General features: G+C 41.8%; 11 non-coding genes across 11 annotated transcripts; all 11 read right to left on the reverse strand.

Annotated features, from left to right (window-relative positions):
• Window positions 1-9,249: 9,249 nt before the first annotated feature.
• Window positions 9,250-9,322, reverse strand: TRNAA-AGC (transfer RNA alanine (anticodon AGC)). The gene has a single exon. It is a non-coding gene; the product is annotated as a tRNA-Ala (tRNA).
• Window positions 9,323-9,886: 564 nt separating this feature from the next.
• On the reverse strand, window positions 9,887-9,959 carry TRNAK-CUU (transfer RNA lysine (anticodon CUU)). The gene has a single exon. It is a non-coding gene; the product is annotated as a tRNA-Lys (tRNA).
• Window positions 9,960-10,936: 977 nt separating this feature from the next.
• Window positions 10,937-11,009, reverse strand: TRNAK-CUU (transfer RNA lysine (anticodon CUU)). The gene has a single exon. It is a non-coding gene; the product is annotated as a tRNA-Lys (tRNA).
• Window positions 11,010-11,764: 755 nt separating this feature from the next.
• Window positions 11,765-11,837, reverse strand: TRNAK-CUU (transfer RNA lysine (anticodon CUU)). The gene has a single exon. It is a non-coding gene; the product is annotated as a tRNA-Lys (tRNA).
• Window positions 11,838-13,462: 1,625 nt separating this feature from the next.
• Window positions 13,463-13,535, reverse strand: TRNAA-AGC (transfer RNA alanine (anticodon AGC)). Its single transcript has one exon. It is a non-coding gene; the product is annotated as a tRNA-Ala (tRNA).
• Window positions 13,536-14,523: 988 nt separating this feature from the next.
• Window positions 14,524-14,596, reverse strand: TRNAA-AGC (transfer RNA alanine (anticodon AGC)). The gene has a single exon. It is a non-coding gene; the product is annotated as a tRNA-Ala (tRNA).
• A 988-nt stretch (window positions 14,597-15,584) lies between these two features.
• Window positions 15,585-15,657, reverse strand: TRNAA-AGC (transfer RNA alanine (anticodon AGC)). The gene has a single exon. It is a non-coding gene; the product is annotated as a tRNA-Ala (tRNA).
• Window positions 15,658-16,634: 977 nt separating this feature from the next.
• On the reverse strand, window positions 16,635-16,707 carry TRNAA-AGC (transfer RNA alanine (anticodon AGC)). The gene has a single exon. It is a non-coding gene; the product is annotated as a tRNA-Ala (tRNA).
• A 564-nt stretch (window positions 16,708-17,271) lies between these two features.
• On the reverse strand, window positions 17,272-17,344 carry TRNAK-CUU (transfer RNA lysine (anticodon CUU)). The gene has a single exon. It is a non-coding gene; the product is annotated as a tRNA-Lys (tRNA).
• A 1,402-nt stretch (window positions 17,345-18,746) lies between these two features.
• Window positions 18,747-18,819, reverse strand: TRNAA-AGC (transfer RNA alanine (anticodon AGC)). The gene has a single exon. It is a non-coding gene; the product is annotated as a tRNA-Ala (tRNA).
• A 3,628-nt stretch (window positions 18,820-22,447) lies between these two features.
• TRNAK-CUU (transfer RNA lysine (anticodon CUU)) lies at window positions 22,448-22,520 on the reverse strand. Its single transcript has one exon. It is a non-coding gene; the product is annotated as a tRNA-Lys (tRNA).
• Window positions 22,521-23,446: the final 926 nt, after the last annotated feature.

Here is a 23,446-nt window from a genome sequence, read left to right on the forward strand (position 1 = left end):
GAGAAAATGAAAACGGAAGTTGTGAGAACTTCATTTTGAGATTGCATAAGAATTCAAATTCCTCTCACATGCTAAAGAATACCTGAACCCTTTTGATTAAACCACTTTAGTTGTTATAATGAGACCATATTTGAAAGCCATCTGTGATTTTTCTGTTATTACTCTGCAATGACCTTGGCAAGGACAAGTTAAAAATAAAATGTACGCAAATTTTATAATGGAGAATGCGGGCATCGATACCGCTACCTCTCGCATGCTAAGCGAGCGCTCTACCATTTGAGCTAATTCCCCTGTGTGTTTAATCTGCATAACATGAAAAAAGTAACCTCACTGCCTTACACACTTTATTTGAAGTCCAATTGCCCATAACAGTGTTCAGTTCACTCCTAACTTATGCCTTACCTTCACTTATGGGATGTTTTACAGTTCAGGTTGGCCTGTTTACTACTCGAATATGAGTGATATTGTGGTGTGTTCATCTAGACTCATACCCTACCTAATCTTGAAGTTAAATTTCCCACCAATGAGAAACCAAGGGAGATACCATTTTTGATAGTTATTGCATGTCTAATGCAAGAAAAATCACCAGATTATGAGAGTCCAGCAAAAATTACTCATTTTCGCCCAACGTGGGGCTCGAACCCACGACCCTGAGATTAAGAGTCTCATGCTCTACCGATTGAGCTCCCACTTCAAGATGGTATGCAGACTAATCATTTTTTATGAAGGAAATCCATTCCTGGACAATTTTTGGGAGTTATTGCAGGTCTAATGCAAGATTAATCTCCATATTATGAGAGTCAATGCAATATTCAGGCAAAAATTACTCGTTTTCGCCCAACGTGGGGCTCGAACCCACTACCCTGAGATTAAGAGTCTCATGCTCTACCGACTGAGCTAGCCGGGCTCCCTCCTTAAGACAGTATGCAGACCAATCCCTTTTTGTGAAGAAAATCAAATCCTGGATATTCCTCTACTCTTGTTTTGCAAGGAAAGCCAGATTTATACATCCTTCAGAGGACAGAGTGTCAAAAAAAGTAAGAGAAAATGAAAATGGAAGTTGTGAGAACTTCATTTTGAGATTGCATAAGAATTCAAATTCCTCTCACATGCTAAAGAATACCTGAACCCTTTTGATTAAACCACTTTAGTTGTTATAATGAGACCATATTTGAAAGCCATCTGTGATTTTTCTGTTCTTACTCTGCAATGACCTTGGCAATGACAAGTTAAAAATAAAATGTATGCAAATTTTATAATGGAGAATGCGGGCATCGATCCCGCTACCTCTTGCATGCTAAGCGAGCGCTCTACCATTTGAGCTAACTCCCCTGTGTGTTTAATCTGTATAACATGAAAAAAGTAACCTTACTGCCTTCCACACTTTATTTGAAGTCCAATTGCCCATAACAGTGTTAAGTTCACTCCTAACTTATGCCTTACCTCCACTTATGGGATGTTTTACAGTTAAGGTTGGACTGTTTACTACTCGAATATGAGTGATATTGCGGTGTGTTCATCTAGACTCATACCCTAGCTAATCTTGAAGTTAAATTTCCCACCAATGAGAAACCAAGGGAGATACCATTTTTGATAGTTATTGCATGTCTAATGCAAGAATATTCACCAGATTATGAGAGTCAATGCAATAATCCAGCAAAAATTACTCATTTTTGCCCAACGTGGGGCTCAAACCCACGACCCTGAGATTAAGAGTCTCATGCTCTACCGACTGAGCTAGCCGGGCTCCAATTTCAAGATGGTATGCAGACTAATCATTTTTTATGAAGGAAATCCATTCCTGGACAATTTTGGGGAGTTATTGCAGGTCTAATGCAAGATTAATCTCCATGTTATGAGAGTCAATGCAATATTCAGGCAAAAATTACTTTCTTTCGCCCAACATGGGGCTCGAACCCACGACCCTGAGATTAAGAGTCTCATGCTCTACCGACTGAGCTAGCCGGGCTCCCTCCTTAAGACAGTATGCAGACCAATCCCTTTTTGTGAAGAAAATCAAATCCTGGATATTCCTCTACTCTTGTTTTGCAAGGAAAGCCAGATTTATACATCCTTCAGAGGACAGAGTGTCAAAAAAAATAAGAGAAAATGAAAACGGAAGTTGTGAGAACTTCATTTTGAGATTGCATAAGAATTCAAATTCCTCTCACATGCTAAAGAATACCTGAACCCTTTTGATTAAACCACTTTAGTTGTTATAATGAGACCATATTTGAAAGCCATCTGTGATTTTTCTGTTCTTACTCTGCAATGACCTTGGCAATGACAAGTTAAAAATAAAATGTATGCAAATTTTATAATGGAGAATGCGGGCATCGATCCCGCTACCTCTCGCATGCTAAGCAAGCGCTCTACCATTTGAGCTAATTCCCCTGTGTGTTTAATCTGCATAACATGAAAAAAGTAACCTCACTGCCTTACACACTTTATTTGAAGTCCAATTGCCCATAACAGTGTTCAGTTCACTCCTAACGTATGCCTTACCTTCACTTATGGGATGTTTTACAGTTCAGGTTGGCCTGTTTACTACTCGAATATGAGTGATATTGTGGTGTGTTCATCTAGACTCATACCCTACCTAATCTTGAAGTTAAATTTCCCACCAATGAGAAACCAAGGGAGATACCATTTTTGATAGTTATTGCATGTCTAATGCAAGAATAATCACCAGATTATGAGAGTCCAGCAAAAATTACTCATTTTCGCCCAACGTGGGGCTTGAACCCACGACGCTGAGATTAAGAGTCTCATGCTCTACCGACTGAGCTAGCCGGGCTCCCACTTCAAGATGGTATGCAGACTAATCATTTTTTATGAAGGAAATCCATTCCTGGACAATTTTTGGGAGTTATTGCATGTCTAATGCTAGATTAATCTCCATATTATGAGAGTCAATGCAATATTCAGGCAAAAATTACTCGTTTTCGCCCAACGTGGGGCTCCAACCCACGACCCTGAGATTAAGAGTCTCATGCTCTACCGACTGAGCTAGCCGGGCTCCCTCCTTAAGACAGTATGCAGACCAATCCCTTTTTGTGAAGAAAATCAAATCCTGGATATTCCTCTACTCTTGTTTTGCAAGGAAAGACAGATTTATACATCCTTCAGAGGACAGAGTGTCAAAAAAAAGTAAGAGAAAATGAAAATGGAAGTTGTGAGAACTTCATTTTGAGATTGCATAAGAATTCAAATTCCTCTCACATGCTAAAGAATACCTGAACCCTTTTGATTAAACCACTTTAGTTGTTATAATGAGACCATATTTGAAAGCAATCTGTGATTTTTCTGTTCTTACTCTGCAATGACCTTGGCAATGACAAGTTAAAAATAAAATGTATGCAAATTTTATAATGGAGAATGCGGGCATCGATCCCGCTACCTCTTGCATGCTAAGCGAGCGCTCTACCATTTGAGCTAATTCCCCTGTGTGTTTAATCAGCATAACATGAAAAAAGTAACCTTACTGCCTTCCACACTTTATTTGAAGTCCAATTGCCCATAACAGTGTTAAGTTCACTCCTAACTTATGCCTTACCTCCACTTATGGGATGTTTTACAGTTCAGGTTGGCCTGTTTACTACTCGAATATGAGTGATATTGCGGTGTGTTCATCTAGACTCATACCCTAGCTAATCTTGAAGTTAAATTTCCCACCAATGAGAAACCAAGGGAGATACCATTTTTGATAGTTATTGCATGTCTAATGCAAGAATATTCACCAGATTATGAGAGTCAATGCAATAATCCAGCAAAAATTACTCATTTTTGCCCAACGTGGGGCTCAAACCCACGACCCTGAGATTAAGAGTCTCATGCTCTACCAACTGAGCTAGCCGGGCTCCCACTTCAAGATGGTATGCAGACTAATCATTTTTTATGAAGGAAATCCATTCCTGGACAATTTTTGGGAGTTATTGCAGGTCTAAAGCAAGATCAATCTCCATGTTATGAGAGTCAATGCAATATTCAGGCAAAAATTACTTTTTTTCGCCCAACATGGGGCTCGAACCCACGACCCTGAGATTAAGAGTCTCATGCTCTACCGACTGAGCTAGCCGGGCTCCCTCCTTAAGACAGTATGCAGACCAATCCCTTTTTGTGAAGAAAACCAAATCCTGGATATTCCTCTACTCTTGTTTTGCAAGGAACGCCAGATTTATACATCCTTCAGAGGACAGAGTGTCAAAAAAAATAAGAGAAAATGAAAACGGAAGTTGTGAGAACTTCATTTTGAGATTGCATAAGAATTCAAATTCCTCTCACATGCTAAAGAATACCTGAACCCTTTTGATTAAACCACTTTAGTTGTTATAATGAGACCATATTTGAAAGCCATCTGTGATTTTTCTGTTCTTACTCTGCAATGACCTTGGCAATGACAAGTTAAAAATAAAATGTATGCAAATTTTATAATGGAGAATGCCGGCATCGATCCCACTACCTCTCGCATTGCTAAGCAAGCGCTCTACCATTTGAGGTAATTCCCCTGTGTGTTTAATCTGCATAACATGAAAAAAGTAACCTCACTGCCTTACACACTTTATTTGAAGGCCAATTGCCCATAACAGTGTTCAGTTCACTCCTAACGTATGCCTTACCTTCACTTATGGGATGTTTTACAGTTCAGGTTGGCCTGTTTACTACTCGAATATGAGTGATATTGTGGTGTGTTCATCTAGACTCATACCCTACCTAATCTTGAAGTTAAATTTCCCACCAATGAGAAACCAAGGGAGATACCATTTTTGATAGTTATTGCATGTCTAATGCAAGAATATTCACCAGATTATGAGAGTCAATGCAATAATCCAGCAAAAATTACTCATTTTCAGCCAACGTGGGGCTCGAACCCACGACCCTGAAATTAAGAGTCTCATGCTCTACCGACTGAGCTAGCCGGGCTCCCACTTCAAGATGGTATGCAGACTAATTATTTTTTATGAAGGAAATCCATTCCTGGACAATTTTTGGGAGTTATTGCAGGTCTAATGCAAGATTAATCTCCATATTATGAGAGTCAATGCAATATTCAGGCAAAAATTACTCGTTTTCGCCCAACGTGGGGCTCGAACCCACGACCCTGAGATTAAGAGTCTCATGCTGTACCGACTGAGCTAGCCGGGCTCCCTCCTTAAGACAGTATGCAGACCAATCCCTTTTTGTGAAGAAAATCAAATCCTGGATATTCCTCTACTCTTGTTTTGCAAGGAAAGCCAGATTTATACATCCTTCAGAGGACAGAGTGTCAAAAAAAATAAGAGAAAATGAAAACGGAAGTTGTGAGAACTTCATTTTGAGATTGCATAAGAATTCAAATTCCTCTCACATGCTAAAGAATACCTGAACCCTTTTGATTAAACCACTTTAGTTGTTATAATGAGACCATATTTGAAAGCCATCTGTGATTTTTCTGTTCTTACTCTGCAATGACCTTGGCAATGACAAGTTAAAAATAAAATGTATGCAAATTTTATAATGGAGAATGCGGGCATCGATACCACTACCTCTCGCATGCTAAGCGAGCGCTCTACCATTTGAGCTAATTCCCCTGTGTGTTTAATCTGCATAACATGAAAAAAGTAACCTCACTGCCTTACACACTTTATTTGAAGTCCAATTGCCCATAACAGTGTTCAGTTCACTCCTAACTTATGCCTTACCTTCACTTATGGGATGTTTTACAGTTCAGGTTGGCCTGTTTACTACTCGAATATGAGTGATATTGTGGTGTGTTCATCTAGACTCATACCCTACCTAATCTTGAAGTTAAATTTCCCACCAATGAGAAACCAAGGGAGATACCATTTTTGATAGTTATTGCATGTCTAATGCAAGAATAATCACCAGATTATGAGAGTCCAGCAAAAATTACTCATTTTCGCCCAACGTGGGGCTCGAACCCACGACCCTGAGATTAAGAGTCTCATGCTCTACCGACTGAGCTCCCACTTCAAGATGGTATGCAGACTAATCATTTTTTATGAAGGAAATCCATTCCTGGACAATTTTTGGGAGTTATTGCATGTCTAATGCAAGATTAATCTCCATATTATGAGAGTCAATGCAATATTCAGGCAAAAATTACTCGTTTTCGCCCAACGTGTGGCTCGAACCCACGACCCTGAGATTAAGAGTCTCATGCTCTACCGACTGAGCTAGCCGGGTTCCCTCCTTAAGACAGTATGCAGACCAATTCATTTTTGTGAAGAAAATCAAATCCTGGATATTCCTCTACTCTTGTTTTGCAATGAAAGCCAGATTTATACATCCTTCAGAGGACAGAGTGTAAAAAAAAAATAAGAGAAAATGAAAATGGAAGTTGTGAGAACTTCATTTTGAGATTGCATAAGAATTCAAATTCCTCTCACATGCTAAAGAATACCTGAACCCTTTTGATTAAACCACTTTAGTTGTTATAATGAGACCATATTTGAAAGCCATCTGTGATTTTTCTGTTCTTACTCTGCAATGACCTTGGCAATGACAAGTTAAAAATAAAATGTATGCAAATTTTATAATGGAGAATGCGGGCATCGATCCCGCTACCTCTCGCATGCTAAGCAAGCGCTCTACCATTTGAGCTAATTCCCCTGTGTGTTTAATCTGCATAACATGAAAAAAGTAACCTTACTGCCTTACACACTTTATTTGAAGTCCAATTGCCCATAACAGTGTTCAGTTCACTCCTAACCTATGCCTTACCTTCACTTATGGGATGTTTTACAGTTCAGGTTGGCCTGTTTACTACTCGAATATGAGTGATATTGTGGTGTGTTCATCTAGACTCATACCCTACCTAATCTTGAAGTTAAATTTCCCACCAATGAGAAACCAAGGGAGATACCATTTTTGATAGTTATTGCATGTCTAATGCAAGAATAATCACCAGATTATGAGAGAGAAAATGAAAATGGAAGTTGTGAGAACTTCATTTTGAGATTGCATAAGAATTCAAATTCCTCTCGCATGCTAAAGAATACCTGAACCCTTTTGATTAAACCACTTTAGTTGTTATAATGAGACCATATTTGAAAGCCATCTGTGATTTTTCTGTTCTTACTCTGCAATGACCTTGGCAATGACAAGTTAAAAATAAAATGTTTGTCAAATTTTATAATGGAGAATGCGGGCATCGATCCCGCTACCACTCGCATGCTAAGCGAGCGCTCTACCATTTGAGCTAATTCCCCTGTGTGTTTAATCTGCATAACATGAAAAAAGTAACCTTACTGCCTTCCACACTTTATTTGAAGTCCAATTGCCCATAACAGTGTTAAGTTCACTCCTAACTTATGCCTTACCTCCACTTATGGGATGTTTTACAGTTCAGGTTGGCCTGTTTACTACTCGAATATGAGTGATATTGCGGTGTGTTTATCTAGACTCATACCCTAGCTAATCTTGAAGTTAAATTTCCAACAATGAGAAACCAAGGGAGATACCATTTTTGATAGTTATTGCATATCTAATGCAAGAATATTCACCAGATTATGAGAGTCAATGCAATAATCCAGCAAAAATTACTCATTTTTGCCCAACGTGGGGCTCAAACCCACGACCCTGAAATTAAGAGTCTCATGCTCTACCGACTGAGCTAGCCAGGCTCCCACTTCAAGATGGTATGCAGACTAATTATTTTTTATGAAGGAAATCCATTCCTGGACAATTTTTGGGAGTTATTGCAGGTCTAATGCAAGATTAATCTCCATATTATGAGAGTCAATGCAATATTCAGGCAAAAATTACTCGTTTTCGCCCAACGTGGGGCTCGAACCCACGACCCTGAGATTAAGAGCCTCATGCTCTACCGACTGAGCTAGCCGGGTTCCCTCCTTAAGACAGTATGCAGACCAATCCCTTTTTGTGAAGAAAATCAAATCCTGGATATTCCTCTACTCTTGTTTTGCAAGGAAAGCCAGATTTATACATCCTTCAGAGGACAGAGTGTCAAAAAAAATAAGAGAACATGAAAACGGAAGTTGTGAGAACTTCATTTTGAGATTGCATAAGAATTCAAATTCCTCTCACATGCTAAAGAATACCTGAACCCTTTTGATTAAACCACTTTAGTTGTTATAATGAGACCATATTTGAAAGCCATCTGTGATTTTTCTGTTCTTACTCTGCAATGACCTTGGCAATGACAAGTTAAAAATAAAATGTATGCAAATTTTATAATGGAGAATGCGGGCATCGATCCCGCTACCTCTCGCATGCTAAGCAAGCGTTCTACCATTTGAGCTAATTCCCCTGTGTGTTTAATCTGCATAACATGAAAAAAGTAACCTCACTGCCTTACACACTTTATTTGAAGTCCAATTGCCCATAACAGTGTTCAGTTCACTCCTAACTTATGCCTTACCTTCACTTATGGGATGTTTTACAGTTCAGGTTGGCCTGTTTACTACTCGAATATGAGTGATATGGTGGTGTGTTCTTCTAGACTCATACCCTACCTAATCTTGAAGTTAAATTTCCCACCAAAGAGAAACCAAGGGAGATACCATTTTTGATAGTTATTGCATGTCTAATGCAAGAATAATCACCAGATTATGAGAGTCCAGCAAAAATTACTCATTTTCGCCCAACGTGGGGCTCGAACCCACAACCCTGAGATTAAGAGTCTCATGCTCTACTGACTGAGCTAGCCGGGCTCCCACTTCAGGATGGTATGCAGACTAATCATTTTTTATGAAGGAAATCCATTCCTGGACAATTTTTGGGAGTTATTGCATGTCTAATGCAAGATTAATCTCCATATTATGAGAGTCAATGCAATATTCAGGCAAAAATTACTCGTTTTCGCCCAACGTGGGGCTCGAACCCACGACCCTGAGATTAAGAGCCTCATGCTCTACCGACTGAGCTAGCCGGGTTCCCTCCTTAAGGCAGTATGCAGACCAATCCCTTTTTGTGAAGAAAATCAAATCCTGGATATTCCTCTACTCTTGTTTTTCAAGGAAAGCCAGATTTATACATCCTTCAGAGGACAGAGTGTCAAAAAAAATAAGAGAAAATGAAAATGGAAGTTGTGAGAACTTCATTTTGAGATTGCATAAGAATTCAAATTCCTCTCACATGCTAAAGAATACCTGAACCCTTTTGATTAAACCACTTTAGTTGTTATAATGAGACCATATTTGAAAGCCATCTTTGATTTTTCTGTTCTTACTCTGCAATGACCTTGGCAATGACAAGTTAAAAATAAAATGTATGCAAATTTTATAATGGAGAATGCGGGCATCGATCCCGCTACCTCTCGCATGCTAAGCGAGCGCTCTACCATTTGAGCTAATTCCCCTGTGTGTTTAATCTGCATAACATGAAAAAACTAACCTTATTGCCTTCCACACTTTATTTGAAGTCCAATTGCCCATAACAGTGTTAAGTTCAATCCTAACTTATGCCTTACCTCCACTTATGGGATGTTTTACAGTTCAGGTTGGCCTGTTTACTACTCAAATATGAGTGATATTGCGGTGTGTTCATCTAGACTCATACCCTAGCTAATCTTGAAGTTAAATTTCCCACCAATGAGAAACCAAGGGAGATACCATTTTTGATAGTTATTGCATGTCTAATGCAAGAATATTCACCAGATTATGAGAGTCAATGCAATAATCCAGCAAAAATTACTCATTTTCACCCAACGTGGGGCTAGAACCCACGACCCTGAGATTAAGAGTCTCATGCTCTACCGACTGAGCTAGCCGGGTTCCCACTTCAAGATGGTATGCAGACTAATTATTTTTTATGAAGGAAATCCATTCCTGGACAATTTTTGGGAGTTATTGCAGGTCTAATGCAAGATTAATCTCCATATTATGAGAGTCAATGCAATATTCAGGCAAAAATTACTCGTTTTCGCCCAACGTGGGGCTCGAACCCACGACCCTGAGATTAAGAGTCTCATGCTCTACCGACTGAGCTAGCCGGGCTCCCTCCTTAAGACAGTATGCAGACCAATCCCTTTTTGTGAAGAAAATCAAATCCTGGATATTCCTCTACTCTTGTTTTGCAAGGAAAGCCAGATTTATACATCCTTCAGAGGACAGAGTGTCAAAAAAAATAAGAGAAAATGAAAACGGAAGTTGTGAGAACTTCATTTTGAGATTGCATAAGAATTCAAATTCCTCTCACATGCTAAAGAATACCTGAACCCTTTTGATTAAACCACTTTAGTTGTTATAATGAGACCATATTTGAAAGCCATCTGTGATTTTTCTGTTCTTACTCTGCAATGACCTTGGCAATGACAAGTTAAAAATAAAATGTATGCAAATTTTATAATGGAGAATGCAAGCATCGATACCGCTACCTCTCGCATGCTAAGCGAGCGCTCTACCATTTGAGCTAATTCCCCTGTGTGTTTAATCTGCATAACATGAAAAAAGTAACCTCACTGCCTTACACACTTTATTTGAAGTCCAATTGCCCATAACAGTGTTCAGTTCACTCCTAACTTATGCCTTACCTTCACTTATGGGATGTTTTACAGTTCAGGTTGGCCTGTTTACTACTCGAATATGAGTGATATTGTGGTGTGTTCATCTAGACTCATACCCTACCTAATCTTGAAGTTAAATTTCCCACCAATGAGAAACCAAGGGAGATACCATTTTTGATAGTTATTGCATGTCTAATGCAAGAATAATCACCGGATTATGAGAGTCCAGCAAAAATTACTCATTTTCGCCCAACGTGGGGCTCTGAACCCACGACCCTGAGATTAAGAGTCTCATGCTCTACTGACAGAGCTAGCCGGCTCCCACTTCAAGATGGTATGCAGACTAATCATTTTTTATGAAGGAAATCCATTCCTGGACAATTTTTGGGAGTTATTGCAGGTCTAATGCAAGATTAATCTCCATATTATGAGAGTCAATGCAATATTTAGGCAAAAATTACTCGTTTTCGCCCAACGTGGGGCTCGAACCCACGACCCTGAGATTAAGAGTCTCATGCTCTACCGACTGAGCTAGCCGGGCTCCCTCCTTAAGACAGTATGCAGACCAATCCCTTTTTGTGAAGAAAATCAAATCCTGGATATTCCTCTACTCTTGTTTTGCAAGGAAAGCCAGATTTATACATCCTTCAGAGGACAGAGTGTCAAAAAAAAAAAGAGAACATGAAAACGGAAGTTGTGAGAACTTCATTTTGAGATTGCATAAGAATTCAAATTCCTCTCACATGCTAAAGAATACCTGAACCCTTTTGATTAAACCACTTTAGTTGTTATAATGAGACCATATTTGAAAGCCATCTGTGATTTTTCTGTTCTTACTCTGCAATGACCTTGGCAATGACAAGTTAAAAATAAAATGTATGCAAATTTAATAATGGAGAATGCGGGCATCGATCCCGCTACCTCTCGCATGCTAAGCAAGCGCTCTACCATTTGAGCTAATTCCCCTGTGTGTTTAATCTGCATAACATGAAAAAAGTAACCTCACTGCCTTACACACTTTATTTGAAGTCCAATTGCCCATAACAGTGTTCAGTTCACTCCTAATTTATGCCTTACCTTCACTTATGGGATGTTTTACAGTTCAGGTTGGCCTGTTTACTACTCGAATATGAGTGATATTGTGGTGTGTTCATCTAGACTCATACCCTAGCTAATCTTGAAGTTAAATTTCCCACCAATGAGAAACCAAGGGAGATACCATTTTTGATAGTTATTGCATGTCTAATGCAAGAATAATCACCAGATTATGAGAGTCCAGCAAAAATTACTCATTTTCGCCCAACGTGGGGCTCGAACCCACGACCCTGAGATTAAGAGTCTCATGCTCTACCGACTGAGCTAGCCGGGCTCCCACTTCAGGATGGTATGCAGACTAATCATTTTTTATGAAGGAAATCCATTCCTGGACAATTTTTGGGAGTTATTGCATGTCTAATGCAAGATTAATCTCCACATTATGAGAGTCAATGCAATATTCAGGCAAAAATTACTCGTTTTCGCCCAACGTGGGGCTCGAACCCACGACCCTGAGATTAAGAGCCTCATGCTCTACCGACTGAGCTAGCCGGGTTCCCTCCTTAAGGCAGTATGCAGACCAATCCCTTTTTGTGAAGAAAATCAAATCCTGGATATTCCTCTACTCTTGTTTTGCAAGGAAAGCCAGATTTATACATCCTTCAGAGGACAGAGTGTCAAAAAAAATAAGAGAAAATGAAAATGGAAGTTGTGAGAACTTCATTTTGAGATTGCATAAGAATTCAAATTCCTCTCACATGCTAAAGAATACCTGAACCCTTTTGATTAAACCACTTTAGTTGTTATAATGAGACCATATTTGAAAGCCATCTGTGATTTTTCTGATCTTACTCTGCAATGACCTTGGCAATGACAAGTTAAAAATAAAATGTATGCAAATTTTATAATGGAGAATGCAGGCATCGATCCCGCTACCTCTCGCATGCTAAGCGAGCGCTCTACCATTTGAGCTAATTCCCCTGTGTGTTTAATCTGCATAACATGAAAAAAGTAACCTCACTGCCTTACACACTTTATTTGAAGTCCAATTGCCCATAACAGTGTTCAGTTCACTCCTAACGTATGCCTTACCTTCACTTATGGGATGTTTTACAGTTCAGGTTGGCCCGTTTACTACTCGAATATGAGTGATATTGTGGTGTGTTCATCTAGACTCATACCCTACCTAATCTTGACGTTAAATTTCCCACCAATGAGAAACCAAGGGAGATACCATTTTTGATAGTTATTGCATGTCTAATGCAAGAATAATCACCAGATTATGAGAGTCCAGCAAAAATTACTCATTTTCGCCCAACGTGGGGCTTGAACCCACGACGCTGAGATTAAGAGTCTCATGCTCTACCGACTGAGCTAGCCGGGCTCCCACTTCAAGATGGTATGCAGACTAATCATTTTTTATGAAGGAAATCCATTCCTGGACAATTTTTGGGAGTTATTGCATGTCTAATGCAAGATTAATCTCCATATTATGAGAGTCAATGCAATATTCAGGCAAAAATTACTCGTTTTCGCCCAACGTGGGGCTCCAACCCACGACCCTGAGATTAAGAGTCTCAGGCTCTACCGACTGAGCTAGCCGGGCTCCCTCCTTAAGACAGTATGCAGACCAATCCCTTTTTGTGAAGAAAATCAAATCCTGGATATTCCTCTACTCTTGTTTTGCAAGGAAAGCAAGATTTATACATCCTTCAGAGGACAGAGTGTCAAAAAAAAATAAGAGAAAATGAAAATGGAAGTTGTGAGAACTTCATTTTGAGATTGCATAAGATTTCAAATTCCTCTCACATGCTAAAGAATACCTGAACCCTTTTGATTAAACCACTTTAGTTGTTATAATGAGACCATATTTGAAAGCCATCTGTGATTTTTCTGTTCTTTCTCTGCAATGACCTTGGCAATGACAAGTTAAAAATAAAATGTATGCAAATTTTATAATGGAGAATGCGGGAATCGATCCCGCTACCTCTCGCATGCTAAGCGAGCGCTCTACCATTTGAGCTAATTCCCCTGTGTGTTTGATCTGCATAACATGAAAAAAGTAACCTTACTGCCTTCCACACTTTATTTGAAGTCCAATTGCCCATAACAGTGTTCAGTTCACTCCTAACTTATGCCTTACCTTCACTTATGGGATGTTTTCCAGTTCAGGTTGGCCTGTTTACTACTCGAATATGAGTGATATTGTGGTGTGTTCATCTAGACTCATACCCTACCTAATCTTGAAGTTAAATTTCCCACCAATGAGAAACCAAGGGAGATACCATTTTTGATAGTTATTGCATGTCTAATCAAGAATATTCACCAGATTATGAGAGTCAATGCAATAATCCAGCAAAAATTACTCATTTTCGCCCAACGTGGGGCTCGAACCCACGACCCTGAAATTAAGAGTCTCATGCTCTACCGACTGAGCTAGCCAGGCTCCCACTTCAAGATGGTATGCAGACTAATTATTTTTTATGAAGGAAATCCATTCCTGGACAATTTTTGGGAGTTATTGCAGGTCTAATGCAAGATTAATCTCCATATTATGAGAGTCAATGCAATATTCAGGCAAAAATTACTCGTTTTCGCCCAACGTGGGGCTCGAACCCACGACCCTGAGATTAAGAGCCTCATGCTCTACCGACTGAGCTAGCCGGGTTCCCTCCTTAAGACAGTATGCAGACCAATCCCTTTTTGTGAAGAAAATCAAATCCTGGATATTCCTCTACTCTTGTTTTGCAAGGAAAGCCAGATTTATACATCCTTCAGAGGACAGAGTGTCAAAAAAAATAAGAGAAAATGAAAATGGAAGTTGTGAGAACTTCATTTTGAGATTGCATAAGAATTCAAATTCCTCTCACATGCTAAAGAATACCTGAACCCTTTTGATTAAACCACTTTAGTTGTTATAATGAGACCATATTTGAAAGCCATCTGTGATTTTTCTGTTCTTACTCTGCAATGACCTTGGCAATGACAAGTTAAAAATAAAATGTATGCAAATTTTATAATGGAGAATGCGGGCATCGATCCCGCTACCTCTCGCATGCTAAGCGAGCGCTCTACCATTTGAGCTAATTCCCCTGTGTGTTTAATCTGCATAACATGAAAAAAGTAACCTTACTGCCTTCCACACTTTATTTGAAGTCCAATTGCCCATAACAGTGTTCAGTTCACTCCTAACTTATGCCTTACCTTCACTTATGGGATGTTTTACAGTTCAGGTTGGCCTGTTTACTACTCGAATATGAGTGATATTGTGGTGTGTTCATCTAGACTCATACCCTACCTAATCTTGAAGTTAAATTTCCCACCAATGAGAAACCAAGGGAGATACCATTTTTGATAGTTATTGCATGTCTAATCAAGAATATTCACCAGATTATGAGAGTCAATGCAATAATCCAGCAAAAATTACTCATTTTCGCCCAACGTGGGGCTCGAACCCACGACCCTGAAATTAAGAGTCTCATGCTCTACCGACTGAGCTAGCCAGGCTCCCACTTCAAGATGGTATGCAGACTAATTATTTTTTATGAAGGAAATCCATTCCTGGACACTTTTTGGGAGTTATTGCAGGTCTAATGCAAGATTAATCTCCATATTATGAGAGTCAATGCAATATTCAGGCAAAAATTACTCGTTTTCGCCCAACGTGGGGCTCGAACCCACGACCCTGAGATTAAGAGCCTCATGCTCTACCGACTGAGCTAGCCGGGTTCCCTCCTTAAGACAGTATGCAGACCAATCCCTTTTTGTGAAGAAAATCAAATCCTGGATATTCCTCTACTCTTGTTTTGCAAGGAAAGCCAGATTTATACATCCTTCAGAGGACAGAGTGTCAAAAAAAATAAGAGAAAATGAAAATGGAAGTTGTGAGAACTTCATTTTGAGATTGCATAAGAATTCAAATTCCTCTCACATGCTAAAGAATACCTGAACCCTTTTGATTAAACCACTTTAGTTGTTATAATGAGACCATATTTGAAAGCCATCTGTGATTTTTCTGTTCTTACTCTGCAATGACCTTGGCAATGACAAGTTAAAAATAAAATGTATGCAAATTTTATAATGGAGAATGCGGGCATCGATCCCGCTACCTCTCGCATGCTAAGCGAGCGCTCTACCATTTGAGCTAATTCCCCTGTGTTTTTAATCTGCATAACATGAAAAAAGTAACCTTACTGCCTTCCACACTTTATTTGAAGTCCAATTGCCCATAACAGTGTTAAGTTCACTCCTAACTTATGCCTTACCTCCACTTATGGGATGTTTTACAGTTCAGGTTGGCCTGTTTACTACTCGAATATGAGTGATATTGTGGTGTGTTCTTCTAGACTCATACCCTACCTAATCTTGAAGTTAAATTTCCCACCAAAGAGAAACCAAGGGAGATACCATTTTTGATAGTTATTGCATGTCTAATGCAAGAATAATCACCAGATTATGAGAGTCCAGCAAAAATTACTCATTTTCGCCCAACGTGGGGCTCGAACCCACAACCCTGAGATTAAGAGTCTCATGCTCTACTGACTGAGCTAGCCGGGCTCCCACTTTAGGATGGTATGCAGACTAATCATTTTTTATGAAGGAAATCCATTCCTGGACAATTTTTGGGAGTTATTGCATGTCTAATGCAAGATTAATCTCCATATTATGAGAGTCAATGCAATATTCAGGCAAAAATTACTCGTTTTCGCCCAACGTGGGGCTCGAACCCACGACCCTGAGATTAAGAGCCTCATGCTCTACCGACTGAGCTAGCCGGGTTCCCTCCTTAAGGCAGTATGCAGACCAATCCCTTTTTGTGAAGAAAATCAAATCCTGGATATTCCTCTACTCTTGTTTTTCAAGGAAAGCCAGATTTATACATCCTTCAGAGGACAGAGTGTCAAAAAAAATAAGAGAAAATGAAAATGGAAGTTGTGAGAACTTCATTTTGAGATTGCATAAGAATTCAAATTCCTCTCACATGCTAAAGAATACCTGAACCCTTTTGATTAAACCACTTTAGTTGTTATAATGAGACCATATTTGAAAGCCATCTTTGATTTTTCTGTTCTTACTCTGCAATGACCTTGGCAATGACAAGTTAAAAATAAAATGTATGCAAATTTTATAATGGAGAATGCGGGCATCGATCCCGCTACCTCTCGCATGCTAAGCGAGCGCTCTACCATTTGAGCTAATTCCCCTGTGTGTTTAATCTGCATAACATGAAAAAACTAACCTTATTGCCTTCCACACTTTATTTGAAGTCCAATTGCCCATAACAGTGTTAAGTTCAATCCTAACTTATGCCTTACCTCCACTTATGGGATGTTTTACAGTTCAGGTTGGCCTGTTTACTACTCGAATATGAGTGATATTGCGGTGTGTTCATCTAGACTCATACCCTAGCTAATCTTGAAGTTAAATTTCCCACCAATGAGAAACCAAGGGAGATACCATTTTTGATAGTTATTGCATGTCTAATGCAAGAATATTCACCAGATTATGAGAGTCAATGCAATAATCCAGCAAAAATTACTCATTTTCACCCAACGTGGGGCTCGAACCCACGACCCTGAGATTAAGAGTCTCATGCTCTACCGACTGAGCTAGCCGGGCTCCCACTTCAAGATGGTATGCAGACTAATTATTTTTTATGAAGGAAATCCATTCCTGGACAATTTTTGGGAGTTATTGCAGGTCTAATGCAAGATTAATCTCCATATTATGAGAGTCAATGCAATATTCAGGCAAAAATTACTCGTTTTCGCCCAACGTGGGGCTCGAACCCACGACCCTGAGATTAAGAGTCTCATGCTCTACCGACTGAGCTAGCCGGGCTCCCTCCTTAAGACAGTATGCAGACCAATCCCTTTTTGTGAAGAAAATCAAATCCTGGATATTCCTCTACTCTTGTTTTGCAAGGAAAGCCAGATTTATACATCCTTCAGAGGACAGAGTGTCAAAAAAAATAAGAGAAAATGAAAACGGAAGTTGTGAGAACTTCATTTTGAGATTGCATAAGAATTCAAATTCCTCTCACATGCTAAAGAATACCTGAACCCTTTTGATTAAACCACTTTAGTTGTTATAATGAGACCATATTTGAAAGCCATCTGTGATTTTTCTGTTCTTACTCTGCAATGACCTTGGCAATGACAAGTTAAAAATAAAATGTATGCAAATTTTATAATGGAGAATGCGGGCATCGATACCGCTACCTCTCGCATGCTAAGCGAGCGCTCTACCATTTGAGCTAATTCCCCTGTGTGTTTAATCTGCATAACATGAAAAAAGTAACCTCACTGCCTTACACACTTTATTTGAAGTCCAATTGCCCATAACAGTGTTCAGTTCACTCCTAACTTATGCCTTACCTTCACTTATGGGATGTTTTACAGTTCAGGTTGGCCTGTTTACTACTCGAATATGAGTGATATTGTGGTGTGTTCATCTAGACTCATACCCTACCTAATCTTGAAGTTAAATTTCCCACCAATGAGAAACCAAGGGAGATACCATTTTTGATAGTTATTGCATGTCTAATGCAAGAATAATCACCAGATTATGAGAGTCCAGCAAAAATTACTCATTTTCGCCCAACGTGGGGCTCGAACCCACGACCCTGAAATTAAGAGTCTCATGCTCTACCGACTGAGCTAGCCAGGCTCCCACTTCAAGATGGTATGCAGACTAATTATTTTTTATGAAGGAAATCCATTCCTGGACACTTTTTGGGAGTTATTGCAGGTCTAATGCAAGATTAATCTCCATATTATGAGAGTCAATGCAATATTCAGGCAAAAATTACTCGTTTTCGCCCAACGTGGGGCTCGAACCCACGACCCTGAGATTAAGAGCCTCATGCTCTACCGACTGAGCTAGCCGGGTTCCCTCCTTAAGACAGTATGCAGACCAATCCCTTTTTGTGAAGAAAATCAAATCCTGGATATTCCTCTACTCTTGTTTTGCAAGGAAAGCCAGATTTATACATCCTTCAGAGGACAGAGTGTCAAAAAAAATAAGAGAACATGAAAACGGAAGTTGTGAGAACTTCATTTTGAGATTGCATAAGAATTCAAATTCCTCTCACATGCTAAAGAATACCTGAACCCTTTTGATTAAACCACTTTAGTTGTTATAATGAGACCATATTTGAAAGCCATCTGTGATTTTTCTGTTCTTACTCTGCAATGACCTTGGCAATGACAAGTTAAAAATAAAATGTATGCAAATTTTATAATGGAGAATGCGGGCATCGATCCCGCTACCTCTCGCATGCTAAGCGAGCGCTCTACCATTTGAGCTAATTCCCCTGTGTGTTTAATCTGCATAACATGAAAAAAGTAACCTTATTGCCTTCCACACTTTATTTGAAGACCAATTGCCCATAACAGTGTTAAGTTCACTCCTAACTTATGCCTTACCCCCACTTATGGGATGTTTTACAGTTCAGGTTGGCCTGTTTACTACTCGAATATGAGTGATATTGCGGTGTGTTCATCTAGACCATGGGTACTCACAAACTTTCTCTCGGGGGCCAAATTTACAGTGTGGGTTGTGGCCGAGGGCCGCACTAGTGGGGGCGGGGTCAGAGGGGGAGGGGGCGGGGCTAAAGCAAAACGAAAACTTGTGACCATGAGGTTGCACACAGGTCCCTGCAGCAGATGCCTTCATCCACTGAGCTACCAGACCAATCATACATACATCTCTCTCCCCCCTGCCCTCCCTCTCCATCCTGCCCTCCCTCTCCATCTCTCTCTCCCTCCTGCCCTCCCTCTCCTTCCTTCCCTCCCTCTCCCTCCTGCCCTCTCTCTCGATCTCTCTCTCTCCCTCCTGCCCTCCCTTTCCTCCTGCCCTCTCTCTCGATCTCTCTCCCTCCTGCATTCTCTCTCCCTCTCCATCTCTCTCCCTCTCCATCTCTCTCCCTCCTTCCCTCTCTATCTCTCCCTCCTGCCCTCTCTCTCCCTCCTGCGCTTCCTCTCCCTCCTGCCCTCTTTCTCCCTCTCAATCTCTTTCTCCCTCCTGCCCTCCCTCTCCCTCCTGCCCTCTCTCTCCCTCCTGCCCTCCCTCTCCCTCCTGCCCTCTCTCTCCCTCCTGCCCTCTCTCTCCCTCCTGCCCTCCTTCTCCATCTCTCTCTTCCTCCTGCCCTCCCTCTCCCTTCTGCCCTCTCTCTCCCTCCTGCCCTCTCTCTCCCTCTCCATCTCTCTCTCCCTCCTGCCCTCTCTCTCCCTCCTGCCCTCCCTCTCCCTCCTGCCCTCTCTCTCCCTCCTGCCCTCTCTCTCCCTCCTGCCCTCCTTCTCCATCTCTTTCTCCCTCCTGCCCTCCCTCTCCCTTCTGCCCTCTCTCTCCCTCCTGCCCTCTCTCTCCCTCTCCAGCTCTCTCTCCCTCCTGCCCTCTCTCCCTCCTGCCCTCTCTCCCTCCTGCCCTCTCTCCCTCCTGCCCTCTCTCCCTCCTGCCCTCTCTCTCCCTCCTGCCCTCCCTCTCCCTCCCACCCTCTCTCACCCTCCTGCCCTGCCCTCTCTCTCCCTCCTGCCCTCCCTCTCCCTCCTGCCCTCCCTCTCCATCCTGCCCTCCCTCTCCCTCTTGCCCTCCCTCTCCCTCTTGCCCTCCCTCTCCATCTCCCTCTCCCTCCTGCCCTCTCTCTCCCTCCTGCCCTCTCTCTCCCTCTCCATCTCTCTCTCCCTCCTGCCCTCTCTCTCCCTCCTGCCCTCCCTCTCCCTCCTGCCCTCTCTCTCCCTCCTGCCCTCCTTCTCCATCTCTTTCTCCCTCCTGCCCTCGCTCTCCCTCATGCCCTCTCTCCCCCTCTCCAACTCTCCATCTCTCTCTCCCTCCTGCCCTCCCTCTCCCTCCTGCCCTCTCTCCCCCTCTCCAACTCTCCATCTCTCTCTCCCTCCTGCCCTCCCTCTCGACCTCTCTCTCTCCCTCCTGCCCTCCCTCTCGACCTCTCTCTCTCCCTCCTGCCCTCCCTCTCGATCCCTCTAACTTAGAGAATGGATCTGATTTTCTGATAATCAGACCAACTTGTAAAGCATATTATAATTATAGGACCAAGAGTAAAACCAACAAGACCTATTAGCTATGCCAATGCTTGCTTTAAATTGCTGACCCTCTGTACATGCATGTGTACATGTACCCCCATGCAAGCAGTGACTGTTCCCTGGGACTTAAACATACTTATTGTACTCCTCGCCTAGCCCCTCATTCCTTCTACAGCGCCCTGAAGCCCGGACGGCAGGAGGCTGTGCGCTAGAAAAATATATATAAATAAACATGCCCCAGCACAGAGGGGTGTCGACAAACATGGGCTTATTCTTCGCTTTGCAGCCCTTGAACCCAGAGCAGTTACCCAGATATCAGCCCAGAGCAAGGTACCGCCGCGAAGCCTAAAACTTCCAGCGCCTTTGGGAATGTTTGCAGAGGACGTCACAGACCCGTGCCTTTAGCCACAGTGTATTCTGCACATATGTCTATGCACCACTAAAAAGTGAAAGTTGTAGACACTCGTGTAAGTCAGTGAATAAGTGTGAGCGCCTAATCACATGTGCAGTTTAAGAGCTCTTTAGCATCCTCGGAATCTTCCATTGTTTAAGTGGGTCCCTCCCTTAGCACACTTAAGTTACAGGAGGTGCAGTCTTAACTCGGAAGAAGCCCCGATTTTATCCTTCCCAGGGGTGGGGGGGTCAGAGAAGTGGCCAGGATGGGGGCAGGCTCACAGCGCACCGTGCGCACGTCACTACCCCAAGGTACCAGCTGATGTTTATTGCACACAGCTCCGTGTCAATTGAGACAAAGAGGACAGAGCCTGAAGGAGGGTGTGCTCGGGCACATTAATTACCCTGGGAGCTAATGGCGAGGAGGCGGGGTGCACGCGGCGCGACAATGGCAGGCTCTGCATTTGAATAGTTCTCAATGGCCTCTCTTCAGGAGTCAGGACTGGCATTCTGTCGCCTCGGCTGCAGACTAGGCAGAACTCGCGGCTTTCTCCTGCTAGCTGTCTCTCCTGGACGTAGAAATGAAGGCGCACTTCCAATTTTCGATGACGTGGCGGGTCTCTCTGGTGTGGGCGTCTCTGCCCACGCAACACCCAGTGCAGAACGGAATGAAGCAAAGTGAGACACAATCACAGCCAGCAGTACACTAAGGGGGAGGGCGGATCTGTGCAAGAATGAGTGTGTCCTCTGTGTCAACACTACGCTTTCACACATCTCAGCAGGAATGCGCTTCTAGGGGTCGCCCGGCCCCACAGAGCAGAGGCTCTGTCGTATTTCACCTCTTAGCGCCCCTGCATCTCCCCTCTGCTCTGTGGGGGCCGGGGGAGAAGTGATTGTCAGAGCAGGGGCGATAAGAGGTGAAATACGACAAAGCCTCTGCTCTGTGGGGGCCGGGGGAGCGGTCATTATCAGTCTCCGAGTCCTCTCAGTCAAGCGCTGCTGCGGCGGTGTTTTCTAACACTAATACATAATTTTTTTAAGCCCAGGTACGATTGTCGGCAAGGTCCGCGGGCCGCCAAGGAAGGCTTGCCGGGCCGCAGGCGGCCCGCGGGCCGTACTATGAGCACCCCTGATCTAGACTCATACCCTAGCTAATCTTGAAGTTAAATTTCCCACCAATGAGAAACCAAGGGAGATACCATTTTTGATAGTTATTGCATGTCTAATGCAAGAATATTCACCAGATTATGAGAGTCAATGCAATAATCCAGCAAAAATTACTCATTTTCACCCAACATGGGGCTCGAACCCACGACCCTGAGATTAAGTGTCTCATGCTCTACCGACTGAGCTAGCCGGGCTCCCACTTCAAGATGGTATGCAGACTAATTATTTTTTATGAAGGAAATCCATTCCTGGACAATTTTTGGGAGTTATTGCAGGTCTAATGCAAGATTAATCTCCATATTATGAGAGTCAATGCAATATTCAGGCAAAAATTACTCGTTTTCGCCCAACGTGGGGCTCGAACCCACGACCCTGAGATTAAGAGTCTCATGCTCTACCGACTGAGCTAGCCGGGCTCCCTCCTTAAGACAGTATGCAGACCAATCCCTTTTTGTGAAGAAAATCAAATCCTGGATATTCCTCTACTCTTGTTTTGCAAGGAAAGCCAGATTTATACATCCTTCAGAGGACAGAGTGTCAAAAAAAATAAGAGAAAATGAAAACGGAAGTTGTGAGAACTTCATTTTGAGATTGCATAAGAATTCAAATTCCTCTCACATGCTAAAGAATACCTGAACGCTTTTGATTAAACCACTTTAGTTGTTATAATGAGACCATATTTGAAAGCCATCTGTGATTTTTCTGTTCTTACTCTGCAATGACCTTGGCAATGACAAGTTAAAAATAAAATGTATGCAAATTTTATAATAGAGAATGCGGGCATCGATACCGCTACCTCTCACATGCTAAGCGAGCACTCTACCATTTGAGCTAATTCCCCTGTGTGTTTAATCTGCATAACATGAAAAAAGTAACCTTACTGCCTTACACACTTTATTTGAAGTCCAATTGCCCATAACAGTGTTCAGTTCACTCCTAACTTATGCCTTACCTTCACTTATGGGATGTTTTACAGTTCAGGTTGGCCTGTTTACTACTCGAATATGAGTGATATTGTGGTGTGTTCATCTAGACTCATACCCTACCTAATCTTGAAGTTAAATTTCCCACCAATGAGAAACCAAGGGAGATACCATTTTTGATAGTTATTGCATGTCTAATGCAAGAATAATCACCAGATTATGAGAGTCCAGCAAAAATTACTCATTTTCGCCCAACGTGGGGCTCTGAACCCACGACCCTGAGATTAAGAGTCTCATGCTCTACCGACTGAGCTAGCCGGGCTCCCACTTCAAGATGGTATGCAGACTAATCATTTTTTATGAAGGAAATCCATTCCTGGACAATTTTTGGGAGTTATTGCATGTCTATTGCAAGATTA

The sequence above is a fragment of the Lissotriton vulgaris genome, chromosome 1_1, assembly GCF_964263255.1.
Source record: "Lissotriton vulgaris chromosome 1_1, aLisVul1.2, whole genome shotgun sequence".
Lineage (NCBI taxonomy): Eukaryota > Metazoa > Chordata > Amphibia > Caudata > Salamandridae > Lissotriton > Lissotriton vulgaris.